Below are 6917 nucleotides of genomic sequence, written 5' to 3'. Positions count from 1 at the left end.
CCCTGTTAGAGAGCGATCACCGGGTTATATCCGGCACTTGGAAGGGTGTGTTTCATTAAGTATCCGGTTCTAGTTGTCATAAGGTCAAGGTACAACTCCAAGTCGTCCTGTTACCGAAGATCACGGCTATTCGAATAGATAAACTTCCCTGCAGGGGTGCACCACATAACCCAACACGCTCGATCCCATTTGGCCGGACACACTTTCCTGGGTCATGCCCGGCCTCGGAAGATCAACACGTCGTAGCCCTACCTAGGCACAACAGAGAGGTCAGCACGCCGGTCTAAATCCTATGGCGCAGGGGTCTGGGCCCATCGCCCATTGCACACCTGCACGTTGCGTGGGCGGCCGGAAGCAGAACTAGCCCCCTTAATACAAGAGCAGGCTTACGTTCCAATCCAGCGCGCACCGCTCAGTCGCTGACGTCACGAAGGCTTCGGCTGATACCACGATGTCGAGTGCCCATAACTGTCCCCGCGTAGATGGTTAGTGCGTATAGGCCAGTGGCCAGACTCAGATCAAATACCAAGATCTCGTTAAACGTGTTAAGTATCTGTGAACGCCGACCAGGGCCAGGCCCACCTCTCTCCTAGCTGGTCTCAACCTGCCCTGTCGCTCCGCCACAAAGTAACAATCGGGGGCCGTCGGGAACCCAGGCCCACCTCTACCGGGATGGAGCCACCTGCCCCTTCAGCCCCCAACTCCGAATAGTACCACAGGTAATGTAACAGTGTAAAGTATATAGTATATGCCTGTGATCACCTCCTGAAGTGATCACGGCCAAGTAGTATAACATGGCAGACGGACAAGAGTGCAGGGCCACTGATGGAACACTAGCATCCTATACTAAGCAGTAGGATAGCAGGTAAAGGTAACAGCAGTAGTAGCAAGGATAGGCTATGCATCAGAATAGGATTAACGGAAAGCAGTAACATGCTACACTACTCTAATGCAAGCAGTAGAGAGAAGAGTAGGCGATATCTGGTGATCAAAGGGGGGGCTTGCCTGGTTGCTTTGGCAAGAAGAAGGGACGTCGGTGACGTAGTCGACCACAGGGGCATCAGCATCGTCACGGGGTCTACCGAAGTGAAGAGGGGGGAGAAACAGTAAATACATAGCAAGCAAGTGCATAACAGGACAATAGGCAGAGTTAGACGTGTTCTAACACGGTATGAGGTGATACCGGTGAAGGGGGGAAACATCCGGGAAAGTATTCCCGGTGTTTCGCGTTTTTGACAAATGAACCGGAGGGGGAAAGTTGCATGTTCGATATGCTAGGGATGTGTGGCGGACGAACGGGCTGCGTATTCGGATTCATATCGACGTTCGGAGAAACTTTCATGTACAAAGTTTTTTCATCTGAGTTACGGATTATTTTATATGATTTTCCAAAGTTTTAAATGATTTTCAAATTTTCTAGATTTACTTGTAATTCGAAAATAAATGGGAAAATGCTAGGTGCACCCAGATCTGTGTACACAGAAGTGCACCATAGAATGACATGTGGGTCCACGGGGTCCCAGTTGACTAGTCAAACTTTGACTGGTCAACAAGGGGTGGGACCCCACCTTCATTGTTTAGTAGACTTAAGTTAACAGTTTGTTTTAGACTAATTAGGTTTTAGTTAATTAATTTAACTAATTAAATTACTAATCAACTAATTAATTAATTTATTATTTATATCCTCTGTTTTTTTAACCTCTCTCTTTTTTTGGCAGGGCCCAGGTGGCAGTGGCCAACCGGCCTCCTGACCGGGCACTATGCACCGGCGACCACTGTCATGCGCAGGGGGGCAAGGGTCGGCCGGTAACGGGGCGGCTCCGGTGGAGGGCAGCGCCGGTGCCGGCGAGACGAGCGGGGCGGGCGCTGCAGGAAAAGGGCGTAGGCAGGGAGCAGCGGCGGTAGCAGTAGCGAGCAATGGCGGGCGGCAGCGTGTCTCGGGCGCGTCGGTGGAGCAGTGCGGCGTGAGGACGAGCAGGCAGGGTGGCGGAGCGGGGCAGCACGGGCATGCGGCCAGTGCACCACGCCCAGGCGGACGCGGCCAGGGGATGGGTTGAGCGCGCGGGTACGGCAGGGGGAACCCAGGTCGCGGGCTGGGCGCGGTGAACGCGTCCAGAGGCAAGCGGGCACGCGGAGCTCCAGGGCAGCACGGCAGGCGCGGGGCGGAGGCCGGCGCGGGCGCAGCCTGGTCGTGCACGGAGCAAGGCACCGGGCGTAGCAACGGGAGGACGCGAACGGCGATTACGGCGACGAGGTTGAGAGGGGGTCGTCGGAGAGGCTCACAGCGGAGCTCGTGGAGGTCTCGGTGAAGCCGGTGGAGGTCGAGGCCGTCCACAGAGGCAGGGGTGCGGCGCGAGGTTGGAGGAGCCGGCGGGGAGGGGTTGGGACGAGGGGGATCCGGCGGAGGGGCTCGGTACGGCGATGTTGGAGGAGCTACAGGGCGGAGGCGGCGGCCATTGGGCGCGTGCGCGTCGAGAGGAGGGGACCGAATAGGGGCGCCCCTCCCCTGCACGTCTGTGTGCGTGTGTCGTGTGTGCGCGGGAGGCGGCGCTGGAAGGGTGACGAGGGGAAAGGGGAATCGTGGGGGGTACAGGTTAGGGTTCGGTGGGAGTGGGGAGTTAAGGGGAGGAGTGGGGATGGGCCGGCCTAGGTGGTGGCCTGGTGGGCCGAGGCCCATGGGAGAGGGGGTGGCCTATGCTTTTATTTTAGTTTTTTTGTTTTCCGTTTTACTTATTTTCTTCTCTATTTTATTTTATTGTTTAATTTTTTTTGTTTTCTAAAATATACAATTGGCACCAAAAATAGTGTTGTAATTTAAACCTCTCTAATAACAAGTTTGACCACTAAAGAAAATAGTCTAGCATTTCATAATAATAAAAGGCATTTTTAATTAAACGTTTAAATCACTATCTTATTTAGTTTTGAACATGTAAACACATTATAAAAATGTGGTCTCTCCTCTAATATTTATTATGGATTATTTTCCCCCTCTAGAAGATTTTAGTTTTATTGTTTGAAAACTTTATTGTTCGACTTTATTTTAAATTTGAATTTTGGATCGGTTTTGAACTAACGTGAGATTAACCACATTAATCATGATGACGTGGCATCATTAGTAGAGGTTACTGTAGCTTAACGATCCGGTCGTCACACCAATCCCCTAAACCCCAAAGTTATTCCACATGAGTCCACTATACCTACCTATATACGGTATCTACCTGCCGTTCCAAGTAAATTTGTATGTGTCAAACTCTAAACCTTCAAATAAATATCCTGTTTTGTATGCTCGAATAGCTCATGTATCAACTAGGGTTGTCTGTATCTTCCATGTTAGGCGGGTTATTCTCAAGAGGAGTGGACTCCGCTCCTCACTCATGAGATAAATGGCTGGTCACCGGGATGCCCAGTCCCATGCTTTATGCAAACTAAATCAAAATAATTGCAAACAAAACTCCCCCTGGGACTCTTGTTAGTTGGAGGCACTCGTTGTTTCGAGCAAGCCATGGATTGATGCTTGTTGGTGGAAGGGGGAGTATAAACTTTACCATTCTGTTTGGGAACCGCCTATAATGTGTGTAGCATGGAAGATATTGCCATCTCTTGGTTGTTATGTTGACAATGAAAGTATACCTCTCAAAATATTATTCACCTCTATTTCAAAACCGAGCTCTGTCACCTCTACAAATCCCTGCTTCTCTCTGCGAAGGGCCTATCTATTTACTTTCATGTTGAGTCATCATCCTTTTATTAAAAAGAACCAGTTCGAGAGCACCGCTGTCATTTGCATTCATTATTGTTAGTTTACATTGAGTATGACCTGACTGGATCTCTTTTACCATGAATCAGTTCTTGGTCTTTAAAGGTGCTCTGCATTTATGTTTTGCGGTCTCAGAAAGGGCTAGCGAGATACCATCTTGTTATATCATATTATGATTGTTTTGAAAAAGTGTTGTCATCCGAGATTTATTATTATTGCTCGCTGGTTGATTATGCTATTGGTATGAGTAAACTTGATACCTAAGCGTTATTGCGAATGTGGTTAGTTATAATCTTTGCTGAAAACTTGAATGCTGACTTTACATATTTACAACAACAAGAGCAAACAGAGTTTGTAAAAGTTTTTCTTTATCACTTTCAGTTTGTCAACTGAATTGCTTGAGGACAAGCAAAGGTTTAAGCTTAGGGGAGTTGATACATCTCCGTCGTATCTACTTTTCCAAACACTTTTGCCCTTGTTTTGGACTCTAACTTGCATGATTTGAATGGAACTAATCCAGACTGACGTTGTTTTCAGCAGAATTACCATGGTGTTATTTATGTGCAGAAACAAACGTTCTCGGAATGACCTGAAACTTCACGGAGCAACTTTTTGGAAAATATAAAATATACCTGCAAAAGATGAAGGCCAGGGGGCCCACCACCTGTCCACGAGGGTGGGGGCGCGCCTGCCCCCCTAGGGCACGCCCCCTACCTCGTGGGCCCCCTAGTGCCTCTCCGACTCCAACTCCAACTCCATATATTGTGTTTCGGGGAGAAAAAATCAGAGAGAAGAATTCATCACGTTTTACGATACGGAGCCACCGCCAAGCCCTAAAACCTCTCGGGGGCATATCTGGAATCCGTTCGGGGCTCTGCAGAGGAGAATCCGTCGCCATCGTCATCATCAACCATCCTCCATCACCAATTTCATGATGCTCACCGCCGTGCGTGAGTAATTCCATCATAGGCTTGTTGGACGGTGATGGGTTGGATGGGATCTATCATGTAATCGAGTTAGTTTTGTTAGGGTTTGATCCCTAGTATCCACTATATTCTGAGATTGATGTTGCTATGACTTTGCTATGCTTAATGCTTGTCACTAGGGCCCGAGTGCCATGATTTCAGATCTGAACCTATTATGTTTTCATCAATATATGAGTGTTATTGATCCTATCTTGCAAGTCTATAGTCACCTATTATGTGTTATGATCCGCTAACCCCGAAGTGATAATAATCGGGATACTTACCGGTGATGACCATAGTTTGAGGAGTTCATGTATTCACTATGTGCTAATGCTTTGTTCCGGTACTCTATTAAACGGAGGCCTTAATATCCCTTAGTTTCCATTAGGACCCCGCTGCCACGGGAGGGTAGGACAAAAGATGTCATGCAAGTTCTTTTCCATAAGCATGTATGACTATATTCGGAATACATGCCTACATTATATCAATGAACTGGAGCTAGTTCTGTGTCACCCTAGGTTATGACTATTACATGATGAACCGCATCCGGCATAATTCTCCATCACCGATCCATTGCCTACGAGCTTTCCATATATTGTTCTTCGCTTATTTACTTTCCCGTTGCTATTGCTATCATCACTACAAAAAACCAAAAACATTACTTTTGCTACTGTTACCTTTTGCTACCGTTACCACTACTATCATATTACTTTGCTACTAAACACTTTGCTGCAGATACTAAGTTTCCAGGTGTGGTTGAATTGACAACTCAGCTGCTAATACTTGAGAGTATTCTTTGGCCCCCCTTGTGTCAAATCAATAAATTTGGGTTGAATACTCTACCCTCGAAAACTGTTGCGATCCCCTATACTTGTGGGTTATCATAGAGCACCTTTATAATCACCCAGTTACGTTGTGGCGTTTGGTAGCACACAAAGCGTTCCTCCAGTAAACGGGAGTTGCACAATCTCATAGTCATAGGAACATGTATAAGTCATGAAGAAAGCAATAGCAACATACTAAACGATCAAGTGCTAAGCTAACGGAATGGGTCAAGTCAATCACATCATTCTCTAATGATGTGATCCCGTTAATCAAATGACAACTCATGTCTATGGCTAGGAAACTTAACCATCTTTGATTCAACAAGCTTGTCAAGTAGAGGCATACTAGTGACATTCTGTTTGTCTATGTATTCACACATGTATCAAGTTTCCGGTTAATACAATTCTAGCATGAATAATAAACATTTATCATTAAATAAGGAAATAAATAATAACTTTATTATTGCCTCTAGGGCATATTTCCTTCACTCGAAGCCATTCTGCTTCGACGCATGATGTGTCTAATGTTGTGAGTTCTGCTTCCATAGTCGATCTGGTTAAGATCGTCTGCTTGCAAGACTTTCAGGAAACAGCACCACCACCAAGTGTAAAGATATATCCACTTGTGGCTTTCATCTCATCAGCATCAGATATCCAATTAGAATCACAATACTCTTCAAGTACCGTTAGGTACCCAGAATAGTGAATACCATAGTTTGCATTACCTTGCAAGTAACGCATCACTCGCTCAACAGCATGCCAATACACATCTCCTAAATTGGAAACAAACCGACTCAGTTTGCACACACCAAATGAGATGTCAGGACAAGTAGCACAAGCTAGGTACATTAGTGAACCAACCACTTGAGAATATCTCAATTGATCTACAGCCGTGCCTTCGAGGTTTCGAATCCGGACGCTAGGATCATATGGTGTTGTAGAAGGTTTGCAGTCCGAATATCCAAAACGGCTCAAAATCTTCTCAACATAGTGGGATTGCAAAAGTGTAATTCCACCCTCAGTATTTCTCAGTAGCTTGATGTTCAAGATAACATCATTCATCTCAAAGTTATTACATAGAAAGGCCTTGACCTCCTCAATGACTTTGAGGTGGGTCCCAAATATTAGTATGTCATCAACATACAAACACAGTATAACTCCTTTGCCCCCACCATAGCGATAGTATACACATTTGCCAACTCCGTTAACAACAAAGCCAACAGATGTCAGAGTAGTGTTGAACTTCTCATGCCATTGCTTAGATGCTTGTCCATGAGTTATTGAGTGTTTTCAGTTGTTTACACAAAATAGAAGGGGAAAAGGAAGAAAAGAATGGCCCACCGGCCAAAGGCAACAACACTAGTGATTAGG

The sequence above is a fragment of the Triticum urartu genome, chromosome 1 (genome assembly GCF_003073215.2).
Source record: "Triticum urartu cultivar G1812 chromosome 1, Tu2.1, whole genome shotgun sequence".
Classification (NCBI taxonomy): domain Eukaryota; kingdom Viridiplantae; phylum Streptophyta; class Magnoliopsida; order Poales; family Poaceae; genus Triticum; species Triticum urartu.
Note: the sequence above shows the minus strand (reverse complement) of the source record.